At 41.3% G+C, this 22348-nt stretch overlaps 1 long non-coding RNA gene across 1 annotated transcript; it reads left to right on the top strand.

Annotated features, from left to right (window-relative positions):
• Positions 1–1506: 1506 nt before the first annotated feature.
• On the top strand, positions 1507–21751 carry LOC140848639 (uncharacterized). The gene is made up of 3 exons (XR_012129727.1): positions 1507–1617; positions 2167–2393; positions 21498–21751. It is a non-coding gene; the product is annotated as an uncharacterized lncRNA (long non-coding RNA).
• The last annotated feature ends 597 nt before the right edge of the window (positions 21752–22348 follow it).

The following is a 22348-nucleotide window of genomic DNA, read 5'->3' as shown; positions in this document are numbered from 1 at the left end:
CTTGCCACATGACTCACGAACACCCACCTTGCTTACCTTTGACAAGGCCAGATACAGACCCTCCAAATACCTGCTTTCTGCCTGTCTTGCCAATGGGTTTCAGTCTCCGGAAAGTTTGCTATGGATTCAATGTGACCAAAGAAAAGACAGTAGAACATTTCTTTGGGGTGAAAGGGTTCATTACCCGGCTTGTTCTCCCGGCGGTAGGTGAAGCACTAGCGTCTCTGCCTCCGCCCAGAGCACTGGGCCGAGCTCTCTACATAGTGCGGTAATAGCTTATTGCCTATGGGTGTGGAAGTGAGTATTCTAAAAATAGCAACAGGCCAGTTACATCATCAGTGGTTTGAGTTCAGTGAGGATCCTGGCCATAGGAACCCCAGCTTCCCCACACTCCACCCCTCCAGGATCCTCACCTTACAATCTACATGCTCTCAGTCTTCCACAATGGTCCCTGTGTGAGAAAGCTGGAGCACTGTAACCAGATTCCAACAGTAACAGAGGATAATAACGACTTAGAGATAATAACAAAAATTAAGATACAAGATTTTGATACAGGTAACAAAAATTATAATAATCCTCAAGCCGGAGGAGGTTCCTAATCCACATAGATCTTAGGGGGGATAATGAACAACAAGTTAAGAGATAGTAATAAAAATAAAAATAGAAGATTTTGAACAAAAATTATAACAATCTTCAAGTTAGAGGAAGTTCCCAATCCACAAAGACTTTAGGGGTGATAAGACACATGTTTTAATGACAGCAACATGGGCAAATCTTGTCCATCAGGTAGGATGCATGCAAGAGAGTGGTCCTGTGATAGGGGGTCCCCCCAGGAAGGGGGTCCTTTCCAGGTCTAGTATACCATACTTTTACTCCTTTCCCCCTGGGGGTTGCTGAAGGGTCTATATATAGTGCTACTGGAGGTGCATGCACTGGCCATAATGATAAAACAAAACACCCCGGTAAGGTGCTCCTACCTTCTGGCCACTCAAAATATACTGCTGTGACCTTTGGGGGCCACTCTGTCTCTCAAAAGACCTACTTACTGTAGCATGGGCTATCCTTACTGCCTCAGGTATCACCTCCAGTTGCCTCTAGTCCTGGAGTGGGGCCCAGCCCTCTAGGAGGCAAGCCACCTCAGACCACATACCTGTTGGGGGACAATCCACTGTCTCCCCATTCACAGGGGCAGCCCGCTGAAGCACCCCTCCCATAAGGGCAGCCTGTCTTTTCCCTTGGTCAACAATGAATCCTGCCAACTACGCCAATTGTCTTGCCAATGGGTTTCAGCCCCTAGTAAGTTCTCTGTGGATTCAGTGTGACCAAAGAAATGACAATAGAATGTTTCTTTGGGGTGAAAGGGTTCGTTACCCGGCTTGTTCTCCCGGCGGTAGGTCGAGCACTAGCATCTCTGCCTCCGCCCAGAGCACTGGGCCGAGCTCTCTATATAGTGCGGTAATAGCTTATTGCCTAAAGGTGTGGAAGCGGTAGCCTAGCAACAGGCCAGTTACATCATCAGTGGTTTGAGTTCAGTGAGGATCCTGGCCATAGGAACCCCGACTTCCCCACACTGCCTCACAGATGATCTGAACTGCCAGAGGCCCTTGATCAATAAGAGTAAGATGTTAGTTAACAAAACTTAAAAAGTTTCTCTGCTTCCTCCAGACCCCTGGACTTTGGCCTCTGTCACTGAGCCCTGGGCAGGCTGGCCTCAGGGGGGAGCAGGCTCTGACCCACTGTCCCATCAGACGCTGTTCATGCTACCTGACGCTCCCTTCTGTCTAGTCTTGCTGACACCTCCATATAAATGAAACTGTTTTCCTGCCTTGCCTGGAGGCACTGTGCGTCTCCCAGCTGGAGCATTGCCCCTCTGCACCTCTCCCTTTTCCTCTTGCAGGAGTAATCCTTTCAAAACAATGTCTTTCCCAATAAGTCTGGATGTGATTTTTATTGACAGGGTCTGGCTGACCTGGATCTGCACCCCAGGTCAGACGCTGCCTACCTGCCTGTCCCTGCACAAATGTCACAGTTCCCTTCTCTGTTAAGTGGAGATGTTCGGGCCAGCTCGCAGAACTGGGGTTAAAGATACTACAAATGGGGAAATAAGTTTTGGAAAATATGTGGCATATAGGGACTGAAATGGATCTTATTACAAACTGCCCTTAGATGTCAGGGTGACTCATGCTGGGGAAGGAAACAACGCCTGAAAACCAGCCGGGCCTGACCACCTTTGGGCCACTTCAAAGTCCATGGGAACCTAAGCCATCGTTATGCCGCCGCTGTGACCTGGGGGAGAAGCTCCAAGCTGAGATGTTGGAGAGAATGAGCGTACTAACAGCAACGCAAGCACAGCAACAAACAATGTTCTCAGAGTGCTCCCACCAGGGTCACAAGTAAGCCTGTTTCGTTCCTAAAACCAGGGGAGATATTCTAGTTATCAGACCAACCCCGCCCATAAGCCCCTTAGTCTTCTGCATACACAGTATTTCAGTGTAAATCAAGGTACCTCAGAGCAAAGGTTCAAAATTAATTGGCATCTTAGTATGTAAAGGGACATGGCCGTATGCTTTGAATGTGCATAGCTAATGTCCTGTCACTGTAAATTAGGGGACAAATTGCTTGAAGAATATTGATGTGCCATGAATTCTGGAATTGCCAGAGGCCTGCAGTTGCTTTATGAATGGACTCTGATGAGAAAGGCATAGGTTTGCCTTTCTATCCTCACTTCACTGGGCAAGTGTAAAAGACCTTGGCATTTAGCTTTAACATATATACACGAACCTCCAGGGTTCGACTCAGAAAACTTGGAAGCCCCTCACTTAAAAATATCGTGTACATTTGTACATTTATCTGCTCCTTTGTTGACCTCTGAATTTTCACTGTCAACATAGAATTTCCAAAAATTCAAAACAAGAGCCTTATATTTACATAAAATAAACACATGCTAAAGACTACAGTTCAACACAGTAAGTGTGCAGGAAATCAAGGCCATGGTAAAGTTCATTCAAATAGCATTTAACAAAACAGGAATTTTACAGGCCAATAGGAACGCTTAGGAACAAAACCATTTAATATCCTATTGGCACAATAAAACTATTACCTTTGAAGTTAGAAATATACAATAGAAATCCACAGGTTACCATGTGCCTTCACAGAAGCTGAGCAAAGTAAAACTCAAGTATTTCCCCCTAGAAGCAGCCCTGCCAGATAGAAATGTCTGTGAGGCTGGAGGTACTGGGCATGTGCCTTGTATATTATGGTAGCCACTAGTCACATGAGTCTATGGGGCACTTGAAATGTGGCCAGTGTGACTTGGAAACTGGACTTAAATAAATGTGAACTTAATCAATCATTCAGTTAGTTAATTTAACTAATTAAAATTTAGTTTTAAATAGCCACATGTGTCTGGTGGCTACAGAACTGGACAGCAAAGCTTAATTAAATATCTGAGGGTGAGCCTGCTAAGCAGTACCCCAAAGTGACATTGAAAGGGTCTCCCCCCCAACTCTGTGGCTTATTTCCAAGTTTTACTTATTCTTAATGTCACCTTGTAAATATACTTATTTTTGTTTGGCTTTGGCTTAGGGAGATTTTTTTTTCTCCCAATCAAATTCCCTTGCCGAGTACCTACGCTGTATGACTAGACAATGAGATGAGAGCTGGTTTCTTAGGCAGACATCAAACAGAGAAATGGTAAGATTTAGTAGCAGGTTTGAGCTGTAGAACAGGTCTTCTGAGTTCTGTGTTCTTCTCTATTGCTTCAAAGTTCCTCCTGGCATTTATCTTTCTCCACTCCCTAGGTGAAGGCTAATTCCTTTGCCAGGGGCAATGATCACATCAAAGTGGCAATCAACAGGCTGGGGAGCAATATATTGTATTTATATAGTATTAACTTTGATAGTCTTTGATGGTGGAGAGCTCTCAGTAAGGGCAGGTGAATAAACAAGTCAATTGACAAACGTATTGATCCACATTCCCAGTTTTGTTCCAAATTGCTGGGTTTTAATGGGCATCTTCAATATATCTGTTTAGGATAGTACATAAACTTTCTGCATGCTAGATAGACTCCAGGGACTTGTGGCTCTGCTGAAATGGAGAACAATAAGATCCACAAAAAAACGTTGAGATTCTGGCTTTTAATGAGCAAGGGCAGCTCTCTCTGGACAGAACTAAATGTTTTACTGTTATGACTCATCAAATCCAAGTTCACAAGCTGGAGTGTGTCCCAGGAATGAACTGGTAACTGGCCATGTTGCCTGTACCTGACTCTATGTATCTGCTTTCCCGGTGGTACACTGACATTTCTCTTGGGGTAGGATGGTTATTGTCCTGCTTCCCTTCTTTGCAGAGAGTTAATCAGCAATTGATGGAGCGCCTGCCATGTGTCAGATTCTGTTCAGGGCTCTCGAGATACGCTGCTGAGCAAAACAGGGGAAGCTCCTGCCCTATGGGAGCCTGAATTTGTGTAGGTCCTGGGTGAGCCCGCGGGGCATGGAAAGATGTCGGCGTGCCGAAGGCTCCGCTCTTGGTGCAGCCGAGCAGTGTGATGTTCCCAGAGCTCTCTGGCAGGGCGAAGACCATCTCATGACTTTGTGTTCTCTGGTCCTTGGGTGTACCTCATTATTTCCATCTCTGAGCCCCCTTCCTATATTCAATCCATGAAGAAGCCAAGGGCGTCTGGTAGTATCTTATTTATCACACTCTAAAGAAGTCTCCATAATAAGATGCTGAATGCGTCTTCTCATAAAATTTACTGGGAAGTAGCAAGGAGAAATTAAACAGGGAGAGCTGTTAGAGCTCGTGAAAGATTCAACATGTCGTCTGCCCCACTCTGCGGGCCCGTGTTTCCAGGTGATAAATCCAGGTCTGCTGGGAGAAGTGTGTGGCTATAATTAACATCTTCAGTGTGAAGCAGGCTGTCTTCAGGAGCTGCCTGAGCAAGGAAGGTCAGACGCAGAAAAGTGGGTTCCGCGCATGACCTAGCCTAGGAATGTCCTTCCTGGGGGAGATGGACAGCATTGCTTCTCCGTGCACAGGCTGTCGGAGAACGTTCAAAATAATCCAGAGAAGCAAAACAGTGAAATTCTCCAAATTCTTTTTGTCTTGGAAGGAGGAAAATACCCATTGCAATTGTAGACTTACTTATTCATGAATACATTTTGAAAAATTTGACACACAATGTTAACATGCACTCAAATATTAGCCAGAACATTGTCCACATCTGTCCAATCTCATTCTTTTCATTAACGTCTCCAAAAACCCACCTACCTATTCAGGGAACCACCTTCCTGACTTCTAACACCATAGAGTAGTTTTGCCCTATTTTTGAATGTTCTATAAATGGATTCATACAGCATACACCCTTATATACCCGGTTGCTCTCACTGAATATTTTGTCAGTAAGATAGGTCTGTGTCATGAGTATTTTTGGTGTTTATTCATTTATTCATTCATTGGGAATGAACCAAAATATGTTTATTGCTTATGGGATCTGGGAAGATTTTCAGGTCAAAGCTATTGCAAATAATGCTACTATGAACATTCTTGTGAATGTCTTTTTTTTTTTTTTTTTTTTTTTTTTTTTTTGAGAGGGCATCTCTCATATTTATTGATCAAATGGTTGTTAACAACAATAAAATTCAGTATAGGGGGGTCAATGCTCAATGTACAATCATTAATCCATCTCAAGCCTAACTCTCGTCTGTCTCCAATCTTCTGAAGCATAACGAACAAGTTCTTACATGGTGAACGAATTCTTACAGAGTGAATAAATTCTTACATGGTGAACAGTACAAGGGCATTCATCACAGAAACTTTCAGTTTTGATCATGCAATATGACCTATAAACCATCAGGTCAAATATGAATATTCATTTGATTTTTGTACTTGATTTATATGTTGATACCACATTTCTCCTATTATTATTATTATTTTTATTTTTAATAAAATGCTGAAGTGGTAGGTAGATGCAAGATAAAGGTAGAAAACATAGTTTAGTGCTGTAAGAAGGCAAATGTAGATGATCAGATGATCAGGTGTGTGCCTATGGACTAAGTATTAATCCAGGCTAGACAAGGGCAGCAAGACATCCACGGATGCAGAAGATTTCTCTCAAAGCAGGGGGGGTGAGGTTCTGAGCCTCACCTCTGTTGATCCCCAAATTCTCACCTGATGGCCCCCCTGCGACTGTGCCTGTCTTAGGTTGTTCCTCCCTTGAGGAATCTTACCCGTCTCTGGCTAACCAGTCATCTTCCGGGGCCATACAGGGAAATGTAAAGTTGGTAAGTGAGAGAGAAGCCATATTGTTTGAAAAGGTTAGCTTTTAACTTCTTTGCAGATTTATGCCCTGTGGCTTCTATGCCCAGCACTTGTCTCGAGGTATCTTTACCACCTGGAGGAATTATGATACTCGGTAAATTCGATATGAGGCACGAATTCTATTTAAGGTTTGTAATTAGGAAGGAAGAAGAAAAGCTATAGATGTAGCATATGAAGGAAACTTGGGAGGATTGATTATTTCTTTGACATATCTTCTTGTATAGTACCTTAAGTATGTATAGGTTTTAAACTACTAACTAATTTGCACACACATATTAACATAATAGGAATACGGTGACATAAACAAAGCAAATCTATAATTACCAGCCATCTCCAGTGAAGCCAAGAAAACCATTTAGGCACCCTAGGCATTTGTGAAAATTTATCTATGATATGATGGATATTTTCCAACTGTACTTGAACCATCAGACAAATTAAAGCAGCCCATTTCTGGGATCTGTTCACATCCCATATGTTCTTTTAACCATAGATAGTCTATAGTCATGAGATTTTGGGGTGCTACAACTTGCACCCCTCCCAACTCCTGGTTGAGTTCCAACAGTACAGATCCGGTCAAATTCGTTGTCTCACTGTATGCACATGCCAGCCTAGACATCTCCCTCCTCCTTCTTATGGCAAGTCCAGGAGACGGTGGGCTGGATGCAGCCACAACCGCAGCATCGTCCGGATCCCTGTGGAGGCTTTTTGATGATCATCCCCCGGCACGAGTCCTCCAGAGAGTGCTGATGCCGGAAGCTCCTCCTCATATCGTATCTTAGTTCATTTTCTGGGTATCCAAGCTAGGCCTTGATCTTCTGCGTAGAAACAAACAGACCCTTTGCCCACACTTTGACATGCCCTCTATACCACTGTGCAGAACTCATTGGAGGTCAGCACACAGTAACTGCTTTTTTTTTTTTTTTTTTTAATTAAGAGAAAGGAATATTATCAGAAAAGAGTACCTCCATAGCTGATCATCTGACACCCTTTAAGTGATCAACATTAAGGATATTTAAAGCATGCGTTGATCTTTGATTTACCAATAGTTTTATCCTGTTAAGGAGTAATCCCCCTTTTCTTTCTTTCTTTCTTTTTTTTTTTTAAATTTTTAATCTACACTTACCTGAAGAATACTATGTTTACTATGCTCTCCCCTATATCAGGTCCCCCCTAACAACCACATTACGGTTACTGTCCATCAGCTTAGCAAAATGTGGTAGAGTCACTACTTGTCCTCTCTGTGTTGTGCAGCCCACCCTCCCCTTTCTCCCTCCCCCCCATGCATGCTAATCTTAATACCCCCCTTCTTCTTCCCCCCCCTTATCCCTCCCTGCCCACCCATCCTCCCCAGTTCCTTTCCCTTTGGTACCTGTTAGTCCATTTTTGGGTTCTGTAATTCTGCTGCTGTTTTGTTCCTTCAGTTTTTCCTTTGTTCCTATACTCCTCAGATGAGTGAAATCATTTGGTATTTCTCTTTCTCCGCTTGGCTTATTTCACTGAGCATAATACTCTCCAGCTCCATCCATGTTGCTGCAAATGGTTGGATTTTTCCACTTCTTATGGCTGAGTAGTATTCCATTGTGTATATGTACCACATCTTCTTTATCCATTCATCTACAGATGGACATTTAGGTTGCTTCCAATTCTTGGCTATTGTAAATAGTGCTGCGATAAACATAGGAGTGCATCTGTCTTTCTCAAACTTGATTGCTGCGTTCTTAGGGTAAATTCCTAGGAGTGGAATTCCTGGGTCAAATGGTAGGTCTGTTTTGAGCATTTTGATGCACCTCCATACTGCTTTCCACAATGGTTGAACTAATTTACATTCCCACCAGCAGTGTAGGAGGGTTCCCCTTTCTCCACAGCCTCGCCAACATTTGTTGTTGTTTGTCTTTTGGATGGCAGCTATCCTTACTGGTGTGAGGTGATACCTCATTGTAGTTTTAATTTGCATTTCTCTGATAATTAGCGATGTGGAGCATCTTTTCATGTGTCTCTTGGCCATCTGTATTTCTTTTTTGGAGAACTGTCTGTTCAGTTCCTCTGCCCATTTTTTAATTGGGTTATTTGTTTTTTGTTTGTTGAGGCGTGTGAGCTCTTTATATATTCTGGACGTCAAGCCTTTATCAGATCTGTCATTTTCAAATATATTCTCCCATACTGTAGGGTTCCTTTTTGTTCTATTGATGGTGTCTTTTGCTGTACAGAAGCTTTTCAGCTTAATGTAGTCCCACTTGCTCATTTTTGCTGTTGTTTTCCTTGCCCGGGGAGATATGTTCAAGAAGAGATCACTCATGTTTATGTCTAAGAGGTTTTTGCCTATGTTTTTTTCCAAGAGTTTAATGGTTTCGTGACTTACATTCAGGTCTTTGATCCATTTTGAGTTTACCTTTGTATATGGGGTTAGACAATGGTCCAGTTTCATTCTCCTACATGTAGCTGTCCAGTTTTGCCAGCACCATCTGTTGAAGAGACTGTCATTTTGCCATTGTATGTCCATGGCTCCTTTATCAAATATTAATTGACCATATATGTTTGGGTTAATTTCTGGGGTCTGTAATCTGTTCCACTGGTCTGTGGCTCTGTTCTTGTGCCAGTACCAAATTGTCTTGATTACTATGGCTTTGTAGTAGAGCTTGAAGTTGGGGAGTGAGATCCCCCCTACTTTATTCTTCTTTTTCAGGATTGCTTTGGCTATTCGGGGTCTTTGGTGTTTCCATATGAATTTTTGAATTATTTGTTCCAATTCATTGAAGAATGTTGCTGGTAATTTGAGAGGGCTTGCATCAAATTTGTATATTGCTTTCGGCAGGATGGCCATTTTGACGATATTAATTCTTCCTAGCCATGAGCATGGGATGAGTTTCCATTTATTAGTGTCCCCTTTAATTTCTCTTAAGAGTGACTTGTAGTTTTCAGAGTATAAGTCTTTCACTTCCTTGGTTAGGTTTATTCCTAGGTATTTTATTCTTTTTGATGCAATGGTGAATGGAATTGTTTTCCTGATTTCTCTTTCTATTGATTCGTTGTTAGTGTATAGGAAAGCTACAGATTTCTGTGTGTTGATTTTGTATCCTGCAACTTTGCTGTATTCCGATATCAGTTCTAGTAGTTTTGGAGTGGAGTCTTTAGGGTTTTTTATGTACAGTATCATATCATCTGCAAATAGTGACAGTTTAACTTCTTCTTTACCAATCTGGATTCCTTGTATTTCTTTGTTTTGTCTGATTGCCGTGGCTAGGACCTCCAGTACTATGTTAAATAACAGTGGGGAGAGTGGGCATCCCTGTCTGGTTCCCGATCTCAGTGGAAATGCTTTCAGCTTCTCGCTGTTCAGTATAATGCTGGCTGTGGGTTTATCATATATGGCCTTTATTATGTTGAGGTACTTGCCCTCTATTCCCATTTTGCTGAGAGTTTTTATCATGAATGGATGTTGAATTTTGTCAAATGCTTTTTCAGCATCTATGGAGATGATCATGTGGTTTTTGTCTTTCTTTTTGTTGATGTGGTGGATGATGTTGATGGATTTTCGAATGTTGTACCATCCTTGCATCCCTGGGATGAACCCCACTTGGTCATGGTGTATGATCCTTTTGATATACTGTTGAATTCTGTTTGCTAATATTTTATTGAGTATTTTTGCATCTACATTCATCAGGGATATTGGTCTGTAATTTTCTTTTTTGGTGGGGTCTTTTTCTGGTTTTGGTATTAGGGTGATGTTGGCTTCATAGAATGAGTTTGGGAGTATTCCCTCTTCTTCTATTTTGTGGAACACTTTAAGGAGAATGGGTATTATGTCTTCTCTGTGTGTCTGATAAAATTCCGAGGTAAATCCGTCCGGCCCCGGGGTTTTGTTCTTGGGTAGTTTTTTGATTACTGTTTCAATTTCTTTGCTTGTAATTGGTTTGTTTAACTTTTGTGTTTCTTCCTTGGTCAGTCTTGGAAGGTTGTATTTTTCTAGGAAGTTGTCCATTTCTTCTAGGTTTTCCAGCTTGTTGGCATATAGGTTTTCATAGTAGTCTTTAATAATTCTTTGTATTTCTGTGGAGTCTGTCGTGATTTTTCCATTCTCATTTCTGATTATGTTGATTTGTGTTGACTCTCTTTTTCTCTTAATAAGTTGGGCTAGAGGCTTATCTATTTTGTTTATTTTCTCAAAGAACCAGCTCTTGGTTTCGTTGATTTTTGCTATTGTTTTATTCTTCTCAATTTTGTTTATTTCTTCTCTGATCTTTATTATGTCCCTCCTTCTGCTGACTTTAGGCCTCATTTGTTCTTCTTTTTCCAGTTTTAATAATTGTGATGTTAGACTATTCATTTGGGATTGTTCTTCCTTCTTCAAGTGTGCCTGGATTGCTATATACTTTCCTCTTAAGACTGCTTTCGCTGCATCCCACAGAAGTTGGGGCTTAGTGTTGTTGTTGTCATTTGTTTCTATATATTCCTTGATCTCTATTTTGATTTGTTCATTGATCCATTGATTATTTAGTAGCATGTTGTTAAGCCTCCATGTGTTTGTGAGCCTTTTTGTTTTCTTTGTAGAATTTATTTCTACTTTCATACCTTTGTGGTCTGAAAAATTGGTTGGTAGAATTTCAATATTGTGGAATTTACTGAGGCTCTTTTTGTGAGCTAGTATGTGGTCTATTCTGGAGAATGTTCCATGTGCACTTGAGAAGAATGTATATCCTGTTGCTTTTGGATGTAAAGTTCTATAGATGTCTATTAGGTCCATCTGTTCTTGTGTGTTGTTCAGTGCCTGTGTGTCTTTACTTATTTTCTGCCCGGTGGATCTATCCTTTGGGGTGAGTGGTGTGTTGAAGTCTCCTACAATGAATGCATTGCAGTCTATTTCCCTCTTTAGTTCTGTTAGTATTTGCTTCACATATGCTGGTGCTCCTGTATTGGGTGCATATATATTTAGAATGGTTATATCCTCTTGTTGGACTAAGCCCTTTATCATTATGTAGTGGCCTTCTTTATCTCTTGTTACTTTCTTTGTTTTGAAGTCTATTTTGTCTGATATTAGTACTGCAACCCCTGCTTTCTTCTCACTGTTGTTTGCCTGAAATATGTTTTTCCATCCCTTGACTTTTAGTCTATGCTTATCTTTGGGTTTAAGGTGAGTTTCTTGTAAGCAGCATATAGATGGGTCTTGCTTTTTTATCCATTCTATTACTCTATGTCTTTTGATTGGTGCATTAAGTCCATTTACATTTAGGGTGACTATTGAAAGATATGTACTTATTGCCATTGCAGGCTTTAGATTCGTGGTTACCAAAGGTTCAAGGTTAGCTTCTTTAGTATCTTACTGCCTAACTTAGCTCGCTTATTGAGCTGTTATATACACTGTCTGGAGAGTCTTTTCTTCTCTCCCTTCTTATTCCTCCTCCTCCATTCTTCATATGTTGTGTGTTTTGTTCTGTGCTCTTTTTAGGGGTGCTCCCATCTAGAGCAGTCCCTGTAGGATGCCCTGTAGAGGTGGTTTGTGGGAAGCAAATTCCCTCAGCTTTTGCTTGTCTGGGAATTGTTTGATCCCACCATCATATTTAAATGATAGTCGTGCTGGATACAGTATCCTTGGTTCAAGGCCCTTCTGTTTCATTGCATTAAGTATATCATGCCATTCTCTTCTGGCCTGTAGGGTTTCTGTTGAGAAGTCTGATGTTAGCCTGATTGGTTTTCCTTTATAGGTGACCTTTTTCTCTCTAGCTGCCTTTAAAACTCTTTCCTTGTCCTTGATCTTTGCCATTTTAATTATTATGTGTCTTGGTGTTGTCCTCCTTGGATCCTTTCTGTTGGGGGTTCTGTATAATTCCATGGTCTGTTCGATTATTTCCTCCCCCAGTTTGGGGAAGTTTTCAGCAATTATTTCTTCAAAGACACTTTCTATCCCTTTTCCTCTTTCTTCCTCTTCTGGTATCCCTATAATTCGAATGTTTTTCCTTTTGTATTGGTCACATATTTCTCTTAGTGTTGTTTCATTCCTGGAGATCCTTTTATCTCTCTCTATGTCAGCTTCTATACGTTCCTGTTCTCTGGCTTCTATTCCTTCAATGGCCTCTTGCATCTTATCCATTCTGCTTATAAATCCTTCCAGGGATTGTTTCACTTCTGTGATCTCTTTCCTGACATCTGTGATCTCCTTCCGGACTTCATCCCACTGCTCTTGCATTTTTCTCTGCATCTCATCCCACTGCTCTTGCATTTTTCTCTGCATCTCATCCCATTGCTCTTGCATTTTTCTCTGCATCTCTGTCAGCATGTTCATGATTTTTATTTTGAATTCTTTTTCAGGAAGACTAGTTAGGTCTGTCTCCTTCTCAGGTGTTGTCTCTGTGATCTTTGTCTGCCTGTAGTTTTGCCTTTTCATGGTGATAGAGATAGTTTGCAGAGCTGGTACAAGTGACCGCTGGAAGAGCTTCCCTTCTTGTTGGTTTGTGGCCTTTTCCTGGGAGAATAGCGACCTCTAGTGGCTTGTGCTGGGCAGCTGCACGCAGACAGGGCTTCTGCTTCCTGCCCAGTTGCTTTGGGGTTTATCTCCGCTGTTGCTGTGGGCTTGGCCTGGCTGGGGCTGTTCCTCCAAAATGGTGGAGCCCCGTTGGAGGGGGAGCAGCCAGGAGACTATTTATCTCCGTAAGGGGCCTCTGTGCTCCCTGCTGCCCAGGGGGTTAGAGTGCCCAGAGATCCCCAGATTCCCTGCTTCTGGTCTAAGTGACCTGTCCTGCCCCTTTAAGATTTCCAAAAAGCACTCTCCAAACCAAAACAATAGCAGCAACAATGAGAGAGGGAACAGAAAGAAAGAGAAAAAAAAAAGGAAAAAAAGGGGAAAAACAAGCGATTTTTTTTTTTTTTTTTTTTTTTGTCCTCAGGTGCCGGTCCCAGGCACCCGCTCACTGGTCCTGCTGCCCTGTCTCCCTAGCACCAGGGTCCCTGTCCTTTCAAGGCTTCCAAAAAGCACCCACCCACCGGTCCCGCAGGGAAGGAACGCTCAATATTCTTTGTCCTCAGGCACTGGTCCCACGCACCCGCTCACCAGTCCCGCCGCCCTGCCTCCCTAGCACCGGGGTCCCTGTCCCTTCAAGGCTTCCAAAAAGCACTCGGCAAAAAGAGAGAAAAAAAAGGGGAAAAACGCGCGATTTCTTCCGTCCTCAGGTGCTGGTCTCAGGCACCCACCCACCGGTCCCACAGGGAAAAATGCGGGATATTCTTTGTCCTCAGGTGCCGGTCCCAGGCACCCGCTCACCAGTCCCGCCGCCCTGCCTCCCTAGCACCGGGGTCCCTGTCCCTTTTAGGCTTCCAAAAAGCACTCACAGAAAAGAGAAAAAAAAAGGGGGAAAAACGCGCGATTTCCTCTGTCCTCAAGTGCCGGTCTCAGGCACCCGCCCACCGGTCCCGCAGGGAAAAACGGGGGATATTCTTTGTCCTCAGGCGCCGGTCCCAGCCACCCGCTCACCAGTCCCGCCACCGTGCCTCCCTAGCACTGGGGTCCCCGTCCCTTCAAGGCTTCCAAAAAGCGCTCGCCAAAAAGAGAAAAAAAAAAAAAAGGGGAAAAACGCGCGACCTCCTCCGTCCTCAGGCACCGGTCTCAGGCACCCGCCCCCAGGTCTCGCAGGGAGAAACGCAGGATATTCTTTGTCCTCCGGCGCCGTTCCCAGGCACCTCCTCACCGGTCCCGCCACCCTGCCTCCCCAGCAACGGGGGCCCGTCCCTCTAAGGCTTCCAAAAAGCGCTCGCCAAAAAATAAAAAAAAAACAAAAACCGCTCCGGTTTCTCTCCACCCGCCGGGAGCCGGGGGGAGGGGCGCTCGGGTCCCGCCGGGCTGGGGCTTGTATCTTACCCCCTTCGCAAGGCGCTGGGTTCTTGCACGTGTGGATGTGGTCTGGATGTTGTCCCGTGTCCTGTGGTCTCTATTTTAGGAAGATTTTTCTTTGTTATATTTTCATAGCTCTATGTGTTTTTGGGAGGAGATTTCCACTGCTCTACTCACGCCGCCATCTTGGCTCCGCCCCCTTGTGAATGTCTTTTGGGGGACCAGACGCATGCATCTGTTTTGGGTATGTGACTAAGAGTGACATTGTGGGGGTAAGTGTAAATTCCAGTTATTCACAGTTGCTGTGTCCTATGAAGTAACAACCATACAGAGTCATTGCTCCTGGGGCAAACACGGGGGGCTGCTATGAACCCCCTGTCAGAATACTTTCACCAACCGATCAGTACATAACCTTGTCTTATGGGTGACACCTTGTTTCGTTTACACTGTTGAGTGACCAGCAACGGACTCATGGCCAGCAGCCCTGTAACTCATGCCTGAATGCAGCTTATCTAACACACCTACTTTCTCCATAAGGCACATCACAACCTCATTGTGCTTAGAAACACTAGAAAGCACTCCAGCAAAACGACGACAAAGGGCACCCAGACGTGAAAAATGTGGTACTAAATAGACCGTGGAGAGGACACATGTCGACAGCATGAGCCGTCTTGAGGCAGAGCGTCAGCTGCTCTGTGCGTGCCCATGGATGGCAGCGGACATGCCGTGAGGATAGATTTTAAGGGTCACAAATAGATATCAGTGAGCAGATGAATTAAAAAATACAGAATCTGCAAATAGTAAGGATCAAATATATGCTCAGTTTTAGCAGACACTGCCAGAGGCTTCCAAAGTGGTTACACAAATTAAATCGTTGAGAAGTGGGTAGCTGAGAACTCTGCACACAGCGGTCACTCCCCATCTTCCCCATTCTTCACCCCTCATCCCATTCTGTCCCCCAACCCACAAAGCCCTAGGAGGTCCTAGGAGCTCCCCAACCTTTCCCTCTCCGTAGATGTGCCTGTATTGGACAGCTCATGTAAATGGAATCATACAAGACGCGTACCTCTGTGACTGACTGCTTTCACGTAGCAGAATGTAATTTTTCCAAAGTTGCCTATATTGCAACATGTATCAGGACTCCATTTCATTTTACTGCTGAACAATATTCAGTTGTGTATGCATATATTATATGTAATTTATCCATTCATCATTGATGAGCCTTTTGGTTTGCTTCCACATTTTAGCTGCTATGAAAAATGCTGCTATGAACATTTGTGTTATTGTGTGGACATACATTTTCATTTCTTTTCGGTATATACCCAGGAGAATTGCTGGGCCATATGGTAACTCTATGTTCAACTCTTTGAGTCGCTGTCAGATTGTTTTCCAGAGTAACTACACCGGCTGACATTCCCAACAGTGGTATATAAGGGCTTGGATTTCTTCACATCCTCACCAACATTGCTTATTATTTAATTTTTGATTCTAGCCATCCTGGCGGCTGTATTGCCTCATGGTTTTGACTTGTATTTCCCATACGACTAATGGTGTCAAGCATCTTTTACCATGTTTATTAACCATTTGTACATCTTCTTTAGAAAAATGTCTATTCAGACTCTTTGTCCTCTTTTGATTGGGTTATTTATCTTTTTATTATTGAGTTCTATGAGTTCTATGTGTATCTATGTTATGTGTATCTATTTTCTAGGTATGAATACTCATAAATAACAAAAATGCAAGCCTGGCCATTAGGAAGGAATGACTTTATTCATCTTGGAAGAGGTGGAAAAGAGCTACTAAAATAGGAAAAGTTCTCTATCAGTAGGTCTTTAAGCGTCTCAGGCAGAAAGGGATTTGCATTTATGAGGAGGAGTAAGCAAAGGTACACTGAGCCGGGTGTGGAGACTGCGGTGAGAAGGCGCTTTGATTGGACAGCTGAGCTTGGGATCTTTTTCTCTGTGGCCAACCAGTTCTCAAGAGGGACGGTTCTGTTTTCCAGTGTTGTTTAAACTTAAGGGTGGGCCAAGATCCAGGGATTTTGGGGAGATCCAGAAAGAAATGCATCAAGTTAGCAGGCATTGTGTCCAGAGTGGTCAGTGTAGACAAACCCTTTAGCCAATCACTGATGAGATGAAGAATGGGAATTCTGTGGGATTGTGACTGACCCTGTCATTGGTGAGCAAGGGAGTTATCTTCAAGTCTTATCTAAGTCAGATGTGGAAGGATGGTTCTTCTCAGTAAGCCATTTTCTGCAATACAAAAGTTTGGGGGAATTTCCTGACCACCATGGTTTTTTAGGAGCACAGGACTCAAGTAAAATTTCCATTCAGTTAGATTTTTAATTTCTTTCAAGAATGTTTTGAAGTGTTAAGAGTACAGTTTCTTTTACTTCATTGCATACGTTAATTCTGAATACATTCTTCTGCACGTGACTTAGAGAAGACTTGAAGATAATTTCCTTGTTTGACAATGAAAAAGCCAGCCACAGCCCCATAAATTTCCCACTGTTAGTCTTTTAATGATTCGCTAAACTATTTGTCCACAGTGACCATATTAACTCAAAAAACATTTTGTTTATTTGATGCTACTATAAACAAAATTTTCTTAAGTTGTTGATATTTTCATTGCTATTCTATAAAATACAATGGATTTTTGTATATTGATTTTCTTATATCCTGCAGGGTCTTTAATCCTGCTTGCTGGCTTTCTTACATCTTACACCCTGCATGAATTCATTTATTTGTTCTAATAAATTTTCAGTGTATATGCCTTAGGATTTTCTAAATACAAGAGCATATTATTTGCAAATGGAGATAATTTTACTTCTTCCTTCCCAATCTGAGTGTCTTTTTCTTCTTTTTGTTACTTAATTCCCTGGTTCCCTAATTCCCAAGTACAATGTGAGTAGAAACGACAAGAGTGGAATCTTTGTCTTGTTCCTGATCTTAGGAAAAGGCATTCAGTCTTGAAGTATGCTACTAATGTAGATCTTTCAGAATCTGCCTTTTACCACATTGAGGAAATTCCCTTTTGTACCCAGTATGTGGAGTTTTGTTTTGTTTTGTTCTTTATCAGTGTTGAATTTTGTCAAATGACTATCAAGATCATGTGGTTTATGTCCTTTAGTCTGTTGATAAGGTGTATTATCATAATCGATTTTTTTTGGCTATTAAGCTAAGCTTGATTTTTTTGTATTCTTTAGTTTCCAGAACTAATTGTGAATCCCTGATTTCTTTGTGTTATTAATCTGTAACTATATTTCACTGTGATGGACAGACACACTAGGTATGATGTCAGTCCCTTAAAATATATTGATTCTTGTTTTATGGCCACATATATGGTCCATCCTGGCAAGTGATTCATGTGCTCTTGAGAAGAATGTGCATTCTTACCTGCTGTCAGGTGGAGCGCTCTGTGGTGCCATTGGCTTAGCTGGTGGGTAGTGTTGTTCAAGTCTTCTATGACTTTGTTGATTTTCTACTACTTGTTCAATTCATTACTGAAAGTGAGATATTGACATTTCCAACTGTATTTGTTGATTTGTCTATTTCTCCCTTCAGTTCTCCCAGTGTTTGCTTTATTTTGTGCTTTGATTGTTAGGTATATATACATTTATAACTGTTGCAACTTTGTGATAGATTCACCCTCTTATCATAAAATATCCCTCTCTAGAATCAACATTTTCTGTTTTAAAATAAATTTCAGCTGATATTAGTATAGCCACTTCAGCTTTCTTATGGTTGCTGTTTGCATGTACATAATTTTCCATCCTTTTTCCCTTATTTGTATCTTTCATCCTAAAGTGTCTTCTTTAGACAATATAAAGCTGAATCTGTTTTTTTATCCAGTCTGAAAATCCTCTGTCTTTTGATCACATTGTTGAATCTGTTGTCATTTAATTATTTTTGGTGTAGTTGAATCTTTGTCTGCCAATTTAATGTTTGTTTTCTACAGGTTTCATGTCTTTTGATTACTCTAGTCATCATTTCCTACTTTCTTTTGCATTAAGTGAGTAATTCCTAGTGTAAAACTTTATTTCATTTGATTATTGTTTCACTATATTTTTTGAGAGTTTTTTCAGTGGTTGCCCTGGGGTTTATTATGTACATCTTAGCATCAGCTTCAGATTTATGCTAGCAGTTCTAGCAAGATTTAGAAATTTTACTCCTATAGAAAACCCTTTATTCTTCCCCCTTCTTCTGCTACTGTTTTTATACATAGTACATCTATTTCTGTTTATTTATGTTAGAAACCCAGGAGTGCATTGTTATAATTATTACTTTATATAATTTTATGTCTACTAAAAAAGCTGAGAAAATAAAGAAGAGCAAGTATATATTACAGAATATGTATATTAGCTTTATTATTTACCATTTCTGGTTCTCTTAATTCTTCCTGTCGATTCCAGTTACCATCTGGTGTCATTTCCTTATTGTAGTACAACTCTCTTCTCACCCACATCCTTTGTACAGTGATTGTCAAATCCATTACATTTATATATTTTATAGTTCCAACATTGCTTTTTAAATCAGTTAAGAGAAGAAAGGAGATGATATTTGCATTTATGCTGCCTTTTGTCATTACATAAATTATTTTACTGGTGCTCTTTATTTTGGTTTTTTTTCTTCAGATTTGAATTATGTCTGTGGTCACATTTTCAGCCTAAAACTTTCTTTGGTATTGTTAGCAACAAAATCTCTGGTTTTGTTTATCTGGGAAAATCTTTATTTCTCCTTCATTTTTGACAGTTTTTCTGGGTATAGAATTCTTGATCGATGGTTGTGTGTTGGTTTGTTTCCCCAGTATTTTGAATATATCACTCCAATGCCTTGTGGTCTTCATGGTTTCTCATGAAGTATCAGCTGTGATCTTATAGAGGAGAACTTGTATCTGCTGGGGTGCTTCTCTTTTACTAATTTCTGGACTGTCTTTTGTCTTTGCCTTTTGATAGTTTTAATTATAATGTGTCTCATTGTTTACCCTACTTGGATTTCACCAAGCTTCTTGAATGGGTAAATTAATGCATTTTGAAAAACCAAATTTGGAAAGTTTTGGCCATTATTTCCTTAGATATCTTTTCTGCTCCTTTATCTCCTCCTGGAACTCCTATTATGTGTACAATAGTACATTATTGGTGTCCCACATTTTTCTGCGGCTCTGCTCATTTCTTTATTTTGTTTTACTTCTCTTCCTCACACTGAATAATTTAAGTAACCCATCTTCAAGTTAACAGATTCTTCATTCTTGTTGAAACTGGTGAGACTCTGTAGTGCATTTTTTCATTTCAGTTATACTTTTCAACTCCAGTGTTTCTGTTTGGCTCGTTTCTACCATTTCTGTATCCTTGTTGATATTTTCTATTTGGCAAAACATCATTTTCGTATATTCCTTGAGTTCTTTATGTCTGGTTTCCCTTGGTTCCCTCGATATATTTTAAATAGTTGCTTTGAATCTTTTTGTGGTAATTCCAATGTCTGGAATTCCAGCATCTGGGACGGTTTCTACTAATCGCTTTTTGCCTGTGTGTGGGCCATACTTTTACATTTCTCTTCATGCCTCATTTTTGTTGCTGTTGAAAACCAGACATTTTGAATTTTGTCATGTGGCAGCTCTGGAACTCAGGCTCTGTCCTCTCTCCAGAGCGTGCTTTATTGCCTGTTGCAAAAGTTGTTTACTTGTTTAGTGACTTAATGAAACCGTTTTGTAAAGCCTGTGTTCTTTGTCAGGTGTGTCCAGAGTACTTTGTTTTCCATTATCTTAGTGATCAACTACTGATTAGATAAATATTTCTTAAATTCATGGAACGGAAACAATTCCCCTCCCTGCAGATGTGCTGTGTGTGTGTTGGGGTGCGCCTGCAGTGCTCAGCCAAGCGACTCACAGCCTGGCCTAGCTTCCCTCTCTGCTTGCACAGTGCCTGCAGGTCAGGCATGGGTGAAATCCAGGGCCTCTCAGGTTTCTTTCTAAGAATGCAGCTGTCTCTGGTCATGGGTGGCCTTCTAGATCTCCAAGAGGTTATAGGTTTCACAACCTTTATTCCCCAAAGAACCTCATCCAACAGCTTTTCCTCCCAAGCTTGTGGCCAGTCCCAAATGCCCCAATTGTTATCCAATATTTCAGGTATCAGCAACTAATACAATCTTCCTTTAAATGTTTTCAGCTGATGTCTTGTGGATTGGTGCCTCAGCACTGGGAGAGTCCCACGTTAGGTGAGATAAAAGCAAGTCCTTTCGGCCAGTCTTCCGAGGAGTTACCAGGCAGGTCAAAACACATAAGCACAATTCTGAGAATTGTGAATGAGGTCTGTTCTGCCCCCTCTGGTACCAGGAACTGTACTGATGCAGTGAACTGTTTTCTTCAGCATCACCATTGAATTTGGGATCAGGAGATGGGAGCAGAGTGAGTGGAAGCACAACAAAACTTGTTATACTTACTGAGATTCAGGCGCTTTTTCTTGATGAAGCATTCCTCTGATTGCTGCAATCTTGCAGTTAATTTCCAGAATTCCAAAGAGTTGGTTCTGACTTTCTGAGTTTTTGCCAGACTTTTCATTGTTTTGTTTTTCTTTTTTTGGAGCAATGGACCTTTGGGGTGACACATTCTCTTTTTCTCTGATATTTTACAACCAACTTTTGATTGCATTAATTGGTCTCTAATTTATGTTTTTCTTCCTAGTTTATTTTTATACTTTATCCCTAGCTCTTGCCGTTTTTTATTTCCTTACTTCTACTTTATTTTTTGGATTTGATTATTTTTGGATTAATCTTTTCTGTCTTCACATGAAAGTTTCGATGTTTGACTCTTTAATCTTTCTCCTTTTATAATGTAAATACTTAAGATTAGAAATTCCCCTCTAAGTATTACTCCAAGAGTCTTTATTTGCTGTCTCATTCATTATCTATTAGCTAACAAAATTTTAAGGGGAATAAAGGGTGAACTAATACAATATTTTATAAGTACTAAGGAATATTAAACACTGAGTGAAATTGAAAATAAGTCATAAGATGGCAGATATAAACCAAATTTATCAGTCATTATATAACATATACATGGATTCAATATTTCAATATTTCAAGCAAGGTAAAGATAATGATTGTTGAACTGGGAAGAAAAAGCTCATGATTAAGAGAGATAAACCTTAAGCATGAGAACTCATAAAGAATGAAAGTAACAGGATAAGGAAGATCTACCCCATTGCCAACACCAACCAAAAGAAAGCCAATGGATACACCAACATGACATAAAGTAAACTGTCAGGCAACCATTACCGCTAGAAATTAAGAATTTCATGATGTGAACAGATCAGTTGATCAGGAAGGTATCACAACCCTCACTACGTATGTATTCATATCATCAGAATCCACCATGGACAGAGCCAGAAGGAAGACGACCAACCCATAACCAGTGTGGGAGCCGTTAACAAACCCTCACAATCATGAGTGAAACAAGAAGCTAAAATACCGGGAAGGGTATAGATCTGGACAGGACAGCTAATAGAAGACTCGCCTGCACATGGGAAACGCCGGACCCACCGGCAGGACGCACCTTTCTTCTTCAAGTGCATGGGACCATTTGCCAAGACCAAGCATATGCTGCCCCATAAAGAAGCCCACACACATTTCCTGTGATTAAAATGGTTAAAATAATTCAGAGTAGGTTCTCTGACCACTGCGGCCTTAAGCTAAGAATCAGGAGAAAATCCTACACTGCCTAGAAATTAAACGATTCACCTCTTAATAATCCATGGGGCAACAGGAAATGACTCTTGAAGTTGTATTTTGAATTGAACGATAATGAAGATATGCCGTGTGTGGACAGCGAGTCCCCCAGTCCGGGTTTGACCCATATTCAGAAGCAGGTCTAAAGGAGCGTGCCGCAATGTCACGGCCCATGTGTGCCATCTTGTGCCACATGCTAAATATTGAAACACACACACTCCCACCCACAATTTGGCACCACCACCTTATATCTTCTATAGAACCAACATATACACTACCCTAGGGCACAGTCAGTCTTTTTGGCCATAAATGCCTATTACTAACACTGCTGGTTCTCCCTGGTAGGACTGTCTTTCAAGGTGGAAAACATCCTTTGGTACTCAAAAGTAGAAAAGAGTTTGAAACTTTAGAAGCCTCTGGTCATCCAGATAACTAATTCATGTGATAAATTCATCCCTTCCTGCCCTTTAAAATCACCACCTCAGAGACA

Source organism: Manis javanica, chromosome 4, assembly GCF_040802235.1.
Source record: "Manis javanica isolate MJ-LG chromosome 4, MJ_LKY, whole genome shotgun sequence".
Taxonomy (NCBI): domain Eukaryota; kingdom Metazoa; phylum Chordata; class Mammalia; order Pholidota; family Manidae; genus Manis; species Manis javanica.
The sequence above is the reverse complement of the archived record's forward strand: the minus strand, read 5'-3'. Positions and strand labels throughout refer to the sequence as shown.